The sequence below is a fragment of the Primulina tabacum genome, chromosome 16 (assembly GCF_025594145.1).
Source record: "Primulina tabacum isolate GXHZ01 chromosome 16, ASM2559414v2, whole genome shotgun sequence".
Taxonomy (NCBI): Eukaryota; Viridiplantae; Streptophyta; class Magnoliopsida; order Lamiales; family Gesneriaceae; genus Primulina; species Primulina tabacum.
Window position 1 is genome coordinate 3,295,853 of NC_134565.1, and position 13,358 is coordinate 3,309,210.

A 13,358-nucleotide genomic window follows, 5' to 3' on the forward strand; every position below is an offset into this window, starting at 1 on the left:
AGATCTCTAAACATACATAAACAATTGTTTGTAAAGTTACATTTGCTTTTTAGTTTTGTTAGCCTAACCGGTATTTATCCTAGCCATGTAAATTGTTCAAACCGATTCAGTGAATCTATTTTCGCACAGTATCCAACTCGGTTTACTAAAGGTCAACCGACAAAAATTACAATTCGGTGTTGCTAACCCAACCAAATTAATTTGAAAATTTTGTGAGATTATTAATTCAACCCCCTTCTAATCAATATCCCGATCATATCAATTAGTGATTGCATATATGTGAAAGTGATGAAATTAATTCAAAACGCTTAATGAAAAGACGAACCTAGCACCTTTCACCTACATGGGAGAGGTAATGTAATCAAGTCAGTGGACTTTTGCCTGAGAAGTTTATATGCTATAAAATATAGATATTTATTATTTATCAAAATATGAACTTATCATTTGGCCTAAGTCGATTTCTCCCTCAATCCTATTTTCTTAATCTCTTGAATTTTTTTTATATATTTTAGTTATTCACAGGAGAGATTTCCAATTTAGTTATCTTATTCCCTTCCCTATTTCCATGATCACATATGTTCTATATTTACCTTGAGAGACTCAAACTTGAAAAGGGAAGATAAAATACTAAATTTTCTGTTACTTGTTTAAAAATAAGAATACGAACATTGAAGATATATTAAAGATTAGTAATATTTACGCTCTATTTCTCGGTAAATACATTTTTCTTCACCTTTTTAATGTAATATTTAAGCTCTATATAATCTTGTTTCAATTCCAAAATATGTTAAGAAAAAATTTCATATTTTAAATACTAATAAGTTTTAGTTATATATAAATATAATATAAAATAAATAAATTACATCTAAATATCAAAATACTTAGAATTTTTGAAGTGTCAAAATCTTATCTTAGAGGGATAAGGAGAATATGTGAAATAAATTAAAGTTTGAGTTTAAAATAATGGTTTTTTTATTTTATATTATTTTTTAAAAATATATAATAGACCATCTACTGAATAAATTCATGTATTATACAGGGTAAATTTTTATTTATGTATTATTTTATATTTATGGGTATTGAAATTTTTAATTAAAATTTTTGAGTAATTATATCGTTAGATAATCTAATTTAGGAATTCAAAACTATTTACAAACTTACCAAATAATCAACAAATATTATTATTGTCAAAAAGTATATATATATACAAAGTAGTAAACATTGTAAGGCTCGAGATTTATTAGTCTTCATTGATGTGATATTCGGAAGATATGAGTATGCATGACATGTAATGAGAAGCACTAAACGAGATTATGAAGTGGTACATGAAATATAGACCGCACCCGCGCTACGAACAAGACCGCACCCGCGGTTGATGGACAGAGAATTGGAGATTAATTACAGAAGTGACACCGCACCCGCGGTGAAGAAGTACCGCACCAGTGGTGCATGGCCAGTAGGGTATGAAAGTTGCTACTGGAGATTGAGCGCACCCGCGGTGCTAGACAGACCGCACCATCGGTGTTGTACTAGTGCACCCGCGTTAAAAGACAGAGCGCACCCGCGGTCTAAGCTTCGGGGAAAGTTGATGCATATCAATACATGGAGCGCACCCGCGGTGCAAAAGTGAGCGCACCCGCGGTACGACGTGCGCGAGAAAGAAATGGGCCACTTGTCCTAGCATGCATGTGGTATATATATTACTTCATTCCTTCGGCCATTACAGTGGAAATTGATCCAAAGTTCAGAGAAAATCCTCAAGCTTCTTTGTACTTGAGAAATTTAAGTTTTGAGAAATCCGTCCGTCTGTTTTTGAATCCGACTTCAGTACTGTGTTCCTATCGACGCAGGCTACAACTGGACGTAAGTTTCGTTACGTTTAGACATGATTTGAATTTATGATATTGTCAGAATTGAATATGAATCAGATATGATGTTTCTGCTACAGTAGACATTGTATAACTGAAGTCAGATTAAAGAATAGACTGTTTATGAAATTGTTATGAATTTCAGAGTTGATTTAGTTGAGATTCTATATCAGAGTTGTGTTATTATTCAGATTGTGAGTTGTACTGAATTCTGGTATTATATCTGTGATGTTGAGATAGATGGGGTTATCGTGACTATATTGCTATGCCGTCGAAACATCAGTAGATTGATATTGATCAGATTCAGTAATGATTTTGATTGTATCGTGATATTATTGATATGAATTAGATTGTACCTTGTTCAGATATGGATCAGATTATATACCGATTTGAGTATTGATCAGAACAGGTCTTGAATTGAGTTATATACTGATATGGTATTTATACGATTGTCATTATCAGATTTGGATATGGACAGATTGGAATACAAGACTTCGTCTTCATCAGACCGGGAAGACAAAGGTATAATTCATGTGAATTCGGGAGATACGACTCGAATCAGACTTGATTGGAGTTTCCCTAAATCACATACTAGATTTATTATTTATATTTGATTATGATTAAGTCTTGTTTATAGATTTATATTCAAGCATTGAGATAGGAGAGTCATTGGCAGACTTGCCAAACTAGACGTTCGGTGGTACCGACGCTTCGGATCAGATTCAATCCGATTGTAGACATTCGATACAGACAGGACCGAAAGTCTAGGAATAAGACGTACAGTTACCCCGATTGGGAGGGTAGGTGACAGACAGTGACGTCTTATTCACACCGGGATCCCTAGAGTTAGAGTCGAGTCGAGTCAAGATATGAATTGAATTGAGTTGCATGCTTATTTTATTTTGATTTCAGAGATTATGGAATCCATTGTTACTGCATTCTTATTTTGATTTGGTTTCCTAGACTATGAAACCTATTGTTATGAATTTTATGCATGATAATATGCTTTATGATTTATATTGTGTATATGCATGTATACATGTTTTATACTGGGATTTATTCTCACCGGAGTATCCGGCTGTTGTCTTGTTTTGTATGTGTGCATGACAACAGGTGGGGCAAGATCGGGGTCAAGAAGATGATGAGAGATCGAGATTAGAGTGGTGATTCCGGACTTGGATGTAGACTGGGTTTAATACTTGAAATTTAGTAGTTAAACCTTATACTAGTTTGAATAATTGTTGTACATTATTGTACTTTTATACCGAGATGTATATATGTTTTATTTCACTACGTTCCGCATTTTAAAAAAAATTTTAGACCCTGTTTATCGTAATTGATAATTAAATCCCAAAGATGATTAAGAAGATGATTAGCGTCTGGGTCCTCACAACAGGTGGTATCAGAGCAATAGATCCTTTAGACTGAGATAGAAGAGAATGAGCGGGGTAGATTGAGTTTTCTTTCCTTGCATGTGATTGCTAGCATGAGATTTATTTTAATGTTGATTTACATTATGTATGCTAGCATGATACTATGATTTACTGCTTTGAAATACATGTTTACCTGATTATCTGATTTGAATTGGTAATATGTATTATTGAGTATGAATCAGATTTGATTCTTGATCAGCAGTAAGATGTTCAGAGAAAGATTGGAACAGATTTGTAGTATTTGAGTACTAATGGTTTGATAAGCAGATATACCTCCACGGAGAATTCCAGAAAGGGATAGTACTTCGACTGAACAGATAGATGTATCAGAAACTCAGATGGAAATACAGTTGGAAGAATTTCAGTTATTTCAGCTGCTGATTCTGAATGGGATCGAGACGTCTGAAGATTGTGAGAACTGGTTTGATGACATAGAAATATTGTTTGATTTACTTGATTATTCAGATGAGCAGAGAATTAAACTGATATTCCACCAGTTACGAGAGACTGCCAGAAGTTGGTGGATTACGAGTAAAAGAATACTAGAACAGAGAGGTACAGTGATTTCGTGGGAAATATTCAGAACTGAATTTTATCGAAGATTTTTCTCAGTTTCGTACCGGGAAGATAAAAGAGTAGAGTTTGAGAATTTGAGACAAGGTCAACTGAATATTGAAGGATATGTTGTTAAATTCTCTACTCTACTGCGTTTTGCTCCTCATGTAATTGGGAATGATGAAGCTGTAGCGGATCAGTTCATCAGAGGATTGAACTCGGAGATAGTTGCATTGATGAATATGCAGCGACCTTACCATTTTGTGGATGTCCTTGAGTAGAGCGAAGAGAGCGAAGGCGAGTCTGATTAGACAACTAAAAAGGGTGTGTGCGATGCAACCCCAGGTACAACAATCCCCTCTTAGATTTGATAAAGGCAGTACGAGTGGAAAGCAAGATTTGCTGAAAGCTCGAAAGAAACCGTCTAAGAAGTTAGGGAGCGGACTGAGTGGTTCGTCTAGCTCCAGTAGTTCCAGCCCGAGTCATACTGGAGTATATTGCAGAACTTGCGGAGGGAGACATTCCACAGAGCAATGTCAGGGAGTGACTGGTAGTTGCCATATTTGTAGACAGCCGGGACACCTTGCTAGAGTTTGTCCTCAGAGAAGTTCCCGAAGATTTTAGGGAGCAGAAGACCGAGGAACAGACACCGGACACACCTGATGATAAAGTGGCAGGTACTATTTTTTATGATTATATTGCATATGTATTGATATATACTAATGCATTCCCTACGATTACCTTTGACTGAGTTGCATTGAGATATGATGTATCTGTTGAGTCTGATTGTACTGTAGTATCGATTCCCTTACTTGTTGGAAAAGAAAGATTGATATCAGAGATTTCTGTGAAATATTGTATACTACAGTAAGATGAGAATGAGGTCGAGTTAGATTATGATGTACTTGTATTTCTGAGTTGACCGCATTATTGATATTAATATGCTGAACAAGTACAGAACTATTATAGATTTCTGTCAGGAGAGTATAGAATTCAAACCAGATATGGCTGATGAGTAAAGATTTCATGTTAAGGATTCTAGATTTAGAATTCCTTTGATATCTGTATTGTTTATGACTCGATTATTACATAAAGGAGCAGATGACATCCTTATGTATTCAGTAGATGTACTAAAGTCGAGTCTAGCATTGGAAGATTTGCCAGTGATGTACGAGTTGGCTGATAATTGCCAGATAAGATTTCAGATTTGCTTTATATCAGAAAGATAGATTTCAGAATTGAATTGATACCAGGTACTGGTTGTGTTTTAGAATTCAGTACAGAATGATATTGAATGTACAGAATGACACTGAAAGAATTGAAAGATCAGTAGAAGAGTACCGACCAGGAGTTACATCTGATTTAATGTTTCTCTTTGGCATATTTCAGTATGTTCAGAGATATTCTGATGATTTCATGCTTGTTGTATCTATGATAGCTTGATATACTTACAGCATCTGAGTGACTGAATCGAATATCTGAAGATTGTATTGAATACTTTGAGCACTGTGAATATTGTATACAGATATTATTCAGATATGAATCCTTCTTGAAATAGATTGTATGCAGAACGTGCGATATCTGAAGTTAGTATACCGATTGATTTTGACACAATTAAGATCATGATCAGTAGATAAGAATAATACCGATATCAGAAAGAGCAGAAATGTCAGAAATGTCAGAAATTTATGTTTGGTCTGAACTGACAGATTTTCGTATACGATTGTTATTTTATGTCTGCCTGAGTATTGTTATATTTCTACAGCCGTATTTGATACCGATCAATGTGAACCGTTGAGATTATACACAGTTCAATCCGAATCAGAGTTGAATTCGAAAATTTCAGTAGATCAGAAATATAATCAGAATGTTCAGAACTTAAATTCGATAATCAGAGCAGAACATCGATCAGAGTGGCAGATATGTGATTTTGTTACGGTATGAGAATGATTATCTTGTGATGTAAAATGTTTCAGAATTGTACAACAGAATTGATATCGACAATCAGAACCGAATACCAGGTAGGTATTTTTCTTTAATTTATATTATTAACTGATTGTTTATACCAAATAGTTCGAATTGGAAATGACAGATAGGGTCAGAAGCGCACAGAAATGGATTCAGTAGTCGTTCAGGTAACAGAAAGTATATGATAATTCGAACAGATAGTTTTGATATAGAAAGATTAAATCAGTTATGATAGAATTTATGCTGAAATGTGGGCAGAATTGTACTGAAATGTCTGAACCGCCAATAAATGAAGATAGAAAGATAGAGATCAGAAGATTTATTACAGAATTGGTATATTTCTGACTAGACATGGAGAGTATAATTCGATGAATTTTGTAATAAGACCACTATAATACTTTCCAGATCGTGATATGATATGATTGTGATTGACAGATTGTTCAATCTATATCTATTAGTTTGTACAAGATGACGTACAAACATGACCAGATGACAAAGATCGATGTCAAGGAAATGGTCAGATTGATCAGAATGTGGGAGTAAATTATATCAGATTGTGATTTTGATTGAGTTTGTAATTGTGGCAGAATGTACCATGAACTCATTCATATATTATCCACCGACTGACAGATAGCCAGAGCGTACTATCCAGATATTAGAAGATAATTATGGAGTTGTAGTGCTGGATGCTAGCACTAGTTAATATGACATATTGTCATCCTATGAATTATAGTATGATAATAGCCATCAGAAGAGTAATGAGATAGTTGCAGATAAGATATTGTACAGGGAGTACTGCAGATTTCTTTGGTGTAAGAATAATATCTCGGAGATGCCTGAGATAAGATTTGATATAGTCAGAGATATGGCAAAGAAAATGTAGCTAATGCAGAAGAGAATGAAGATAGCTCAGACCAGACAGACTTAATATATCGACGTCGGATGATGACGATTGGTATTTGGGGCCGAAGATTTAATATATCCTTGACTGGGATAAACAGAATTGATATCAGCTAATGATATTGATTTGATATGAGCCGTTGATTGGCATATACGGATGTTGTATAGCCAGTATTTTGATTGATTCGATTAAAATGATTTCGAGTGGTATTATGATTTTATGCTTCTTGAATGATTACTCCAGTCTGGAATCAGAGATCCGTGAAAGGAAGAAAATTTAGAACGAAAAATATTCTACTGTTGCATATACAGTAAAGTCGACGGAACATTAGAAATATTCCTTGAAAGACAGAATCTGATATGAGATTAAGATTTCAGAATGGATTCATTGACATGAGTTTTGATTTAAACTCTGTATACATTTCTTCTGATATATCTGAATTGATTACTTATGATTTCGAGGACGAAATCATTTCTTAGAGGGAGAGAAATGTAAGGCTCGAGATTTATTAGTCTTCATTGATGTGATATTCGGAAGATATGAGTATGCATGACATGTAATGAGAAGCACTAAACGAGATTATGAAGTGGTACATGAAATATAGACCGCACCCGCGCTACGAACAAGACCGCACCCGCGGTTGATGGATAGAGAGTTGGAGATTAATTACAGAAGTGACACCGCACCCGCGGTGAAGAAGTACCGCACCCGCGGTGCATGGCCAGTAGGGTATGAAAGTTGCTACTGGAGATTGAGCGCACCCGCGGTGCTAGACAGACCGCACCCGCGGTGTTGTACCAGTAGGGTCAGCGCACCCGCATTAAAAGACAGAGCGCACCCGCGGTCTAAGCTTCGGGAAAAGTTGATGCATATCAATACATGGAGCGCACCGCGGTGCAAAAGTGAGCGCACCCACGGTACGACGTGCGCGAGAAAGAAATGGGCCACTTGTCCTAGCATGCATGTGGTATATATATTACTTCATTCCTTCGGCCATTACAGTGGAAATTGATCCAAAGTTCAGAGAAAATCCTCAAGCTTCTTTGTACTTGAGAAATTTAAGTTTTGAGAAATCCGTCCGTCTGTTTTTGAATCCGACTTCAGTACTGTGTTCCTATCGACGCATGCTACAACTGGACGTAAGTTTCGTTACGTTTAGACATGATTTGAATTTATGATATCGTCAGAATTGAATATGAATCAGATATGATGTTTCTGCTACAGTAGACATTGTATAACTGAAGTCAGATTAAAGAATAGACTGTTTATGAAATTGTTATGAATTTCAGAGTTGATTTAGTTGAGATTCTATATCAGAGTTGTGTTATTATTCAGATTGTGAGTTGTACTGAATTCTGGTATTATATCTGTGATGTTGAGATAGACGGGGTTATCGTGACTATATTGCTATGCCGTCGAAACATCAGTAGATTGATATTGATCAGATTCAGTAATGATTTTGATTGTATCGTGATATTATTGATATGAATTAGATTGTACCTTGTTCAGATATGGATCAGATTATATACCGATTTGAGTATTGATCAGAACAGGTCTTGAATTGAGTTATATACTGATATGGTATTTATACGATTGTCATTATCAGATTTGGATATGGACAGATTGGAATACAAGACTTCGTCTTCATCAGGCCGGGAAGACAAAGGTATAATTCATGTGAATTCGGGAGATACGACTCGAATCAGACTTGATTGGAGTTTCACTAAATCACATACTAGATTTATTATTTATATTTGATTATGATTAAGTCTTGTTTATAGATTTATATTCAAGCATTGAGATAGGAGAGTCATTGGCAGACTTGCCAAACTAGACGTTCGGTAGTATCGACGCTTCGGATCAGATTCAATCCGATTGTAGACATTCGATACAGACATGACCGAAGTCTAGGAATAAGACGTACAGTTATCCCGATTGGGAGGGTAGGTGACAGACAGTGACGTCTTATTCACACCGGGATCCCTAGAGTTAGAGTCGAGTCGAGTCGAGTCAAGATATGAATTGAATTGAGTTGCATGCTTATTTTATTTTGATTTCAGAAATTATGGAATCCATTGTTACTGCATGCTTATTTTGATTTGGTTTCCTAGATTATGAAACCTATTGTTATGAATTTTATGCATGATAATATGTTTTTTGATTTATATTGTGTATATGCATGTATACATGTTTTATACCGGGATTTATTCTTACCGGAGTATCCGGCTGTTGTCTTGTTTTGTATGTGTGCATGACAACAGGTAGGGCAAGATCGGGGTCAAGAAGATGATGAGAGATCGAGATTAGAGTGGTGATTCCGGACTTGGATGTAGACTTGGTTTGATACTTGAAATTTAGTAGTTAAACCTTAGACTAGTTTGAATAATTGTTGTACATTATTGTACTTTTATACTGAGATGTATATATGTTTTATTTCACTACGTTCCGCATTTTAAAAAAATTTTTAGACCCTGTTTATCCTAATTGATAATTAAATCCCAAAGATGATTAAGAAGATGATTAGCGTCCGGGTCCCCACAAACATGGAGTGTATTTATAATGAAATGGAAGGTACATAACATTCTCTAGATTAAAACCGTAAAACGAACCGTAATTATGTAAAACTTGAACTGCACCAAACCTGATGTTGTCCCACTTGTTCAGTTGAAACATTAGGTGACTCTAATTACATAATCAGCAATTTTTACACGAGAATGTCTCTCACGTGCAATACACGTACACGTCTTTTTTCTAGTTAAAAAAAGAAAAATGAAGGAAGTTTAATTTCGATGTTTTATCCAATTAAAATAGATAGTAACCAACAAGCTTTCATCTCACGAAGAAAAAAAAAAGAGAAAATTTTCAGCTAGAAAAGGTAAACAAAGTTAATTAAATGGTTGTCTATTTACGGTGTTCAAGGCTGCCAAATTCCCCACAAAAAAACTTTTGACATCTGCCTAATTATATGTCAAATTGGACAACGATATATTATAAAGAAATATATTGGCGAATTTTCTTCAAAGAAGATAGTATTTCTAAATCGGAAACTTTTTCAATTATAGATATAGTATTTTTAATATGTTTAGATGGGTAAACAAACATAAATATTAACATTTACTAAGAAAAATATAAATCAAATGTGTAGTAAAATAATCTTAATGCTTGTTATAATTTCTCCGAAACGAAAGACAATTTTTTTTACGAGAGCTCTAAAAAATGGATAGATAAATCATCATGAAAATAACATATACATGTTATACATTTTCTATCAAAATTGTAATGTCCTAATTAGTGATTGAGTGGCTCATTAGTTGGCTTCCAATAGATATTTTAGTTAATATAATGCTGTAATAAATCATGTTTTACATCGCACTACTGAAAACATTTAGGAAAGGAGAGTGATCATTTCCTAAAAGAGAAAAATATACAATTTGGTGTACGTTTTAAAAGTACTAAGATTGGCAACAAATTTAGGTAAATTTGGTGGGTGGTCAACTTGACCAAGTTGTTAACCTTCTTTTCTTTATTAGACTAAGACGAATATATAAATTACTTATGCCCTAACCCTTTTATTTCTACTAATGATATTATGTGAGAGAAAATAGTTGTTCTAATATGTAAGTTCTTCTAATTTGTCAAAGTTGGCTTTTAGTCATGTATCTTTATTTTTGTTGGTCTTTAGTCTTATTACGTCAGGTGGTGGACATGCCGTCGGACGTATCAGCAATTTTTCGGTGTCATATTAATATTTTCCAATATCTTGTCAATACTTCAATGAAATAAAACTAATTAAAGACCAACAAAAAACAAAGTTACTGGGCTAAAACCGACTTCGACAAGCTAAGGACGAAAATAAAAAATATGACAACTTACATGACCGATTCGGCAATTTTTCTTATTGTGTTACATCCCATCATTTTAAATTTTCTCTGATATCCCAAAATTTGAGTCTATATATTATCAAATAAAATATCAAAATAGGATAATCCTATGTGAATATCAATAAGTAGAACTATAACATTTTGTTAAAATTTGATTTTCACACAATAACTTCGATTTTTTGTGTCATTTTTTGCCAGAAATCACTAAATTCATTTAATACGATTTATTTGGAACTGATTCTCATATATGTAGCATATGTAGAGAGAATAAATAACATATTACTAAAATTAAAATTCATCTGATCAAAAAGAAAGGAAAATTAAAGCGATATACAACAAAGTGAGAGGAAAAAAGTTTGTCATTTTCCTTTATTTTTGTTTATGTATATTTTAATATATGTACTATAAGTTTTATTCTTGTCACATGAGCCACGTAAAAGATTATCGATATCAAATAGTTAATATATCGTGGATTTAGTGGTTTCAAGAAAAAAAATGAACAAAACCAAATAAAAAATTCAGGTTACTGAATTACAACCAAATTCTGACAAGTTACATGACTAAACCAAAATATATCAACTTACAAAACTAAAATTGCAATTTTCTCATATATATATATATATTAATGCCATGGTATTGTATCAAAGGTTCTTTTGTTAAGTCGCGTAAAATAATTTGAGCATAAATAATCACACTTTAGGGCAGTTGTGAGAACCCGAATTCCCAGCAGTAGCTAGCATATTTCAGAAGCTAACAATTCCAGCAGCAACTAATATTCCAGAAGCTGGTAGTTTTCCAGCAAACAGAATTTCAGCAGATAGAATCCAGCAGCAGAAGAATTTAGTAGCGCGAGATTCTAGCAGACAGTTACTGATTCAACTTATGACTTGTAACTGAAGCATTTAACATGGAATAAAGGCTGTTAATGGCACATCATGGCAGATTATGGCCATTGATTGGGAGGCTAACAGTCAGAATTTTACCTATAAATAACACTTTCAAATCTCTGAATTGGTGTTACACAAATCTTGAGTATCACTTGAAAATTCGAGTTAGGAGAGTGTCTTTGTTCAAGCAGAAAAATCCAGTAGCGAGAACAACAGATTTCGGACTTCAACCGAAACTCCTAGCAAATTACTGTAAGTGGGCTTATATATAAATATCTTGAAAACCGTTTGATGATTTCTGTTTTGAAGCAAAGTATATGTATTTTTTATTTCTGATATCTTATTTTTGAAGCACTGAAACCTAGTGAACTAATGGTAGGAATATATATTCTGAACATTACTGAATTCTGATTACTGGCATCACCCCTTAGAGGAGAGAACATATAGGGGACTGATATCAGTTTAGCCATGAAATTCACAAACGTGTTCAGTGCTTGCTTATTTGTTAAATTTCTGACTTCCGTTCTGAATACTGATTTCTGAATACTGATTCCTGAACACTGATTCCTATTCTGAAAGTAAGAGCTTCTGTACATTATTTGTATTACCGTTTCTTTCGAAAATTGGGAGTTATTCCCGCCCCCGCTTATTGAGTGACAAACATATCACTCACCCACCAAACACATCTCAGATAAGAACGAGGAAGAAATGTTAGAAGAAGAAGAGCAGATTCAGTTCTGGGGCTGGTGAAGAAGACTGTTATTTCTCAGTTCTAGTTTATGTTTTCCGCTACATCTGTTCCGCTGTATCTGTTAAGACATTGTTTTGTTTGGTTTTACATTTCCGCTGTAAAACATTAGTTATTTGAGTTTGTATCAGACAATGAATTATTTAGTATTATGAATAAAAGACTGGTTTCTGAATTTTGTACTGCCGAGACTTGTTGTTTTCGAATGTAAATTTGAGAGCAACGTCGGTGTCGACTAACCTCGTCACTGGGGCGTGACAAGTAGTCATTGGCCTTATGTGGCTCATTTTGTTTGTGGTATTAATCTTAGAATTAATATTTGTTAAAGGACATTTTAGTAGTTACCTTTCATTAGAGTGGAACCAATAAATCACCGAACCGTCGTACCATATGTTATCATATTAAGGTCTCGGAGTGTGTAGATCGTTATTATAAATGAGTTTTGATTGCTTATATTTCAATCGCGATTCTTGATATAATTGAATATTGATCCAAAATAGTTAACTTTTATGTAATATGTGATCTATGTTCATCAGTTTTGGTTCTGATTTTAGTTCCTATCCAATTGAACTCGATTATCGACTCACCATTCACCATGTCCTGAGATTGATCATGATGGATATATAACCCAACCTTGCTCTTTGTTATTCCGGTAGAACCGAGTGCAATGTCATAACAAAAGTATTTAGCGTGGTTGAGTTAAAGTATAATAATATAGTATAGATATATGCACGAAAATGGTTTCACCCTAGTAAACTTTTCCAAATTTGAGTTTCTCCTTCTCATGTATACTTCTAGCTCCACCGCTACCACCACCGGCAATCATTGGCTAAGCTTTCACTAAATTTGAGTTTACTACATAGAAGCACATCTAGGGTTTAGCCAATATTGAAGCATATATCAAATACTACCAAAAACCATAAGTCTTAGTTGTAACCCTTAAACCCAACTGGATGGGTGGGTGACACATCAGATACACTGCTCAATGGGCCCATTTCTCTTCCGATGCAACCAAAAACAAGCTATAGAAATGGTAGAAACCATCTAAATTAGGTTAAATGGAGCATTGTGGATAGAAAAAAGCATAATGGATACTGATAAAATCTGCATTCTTCAG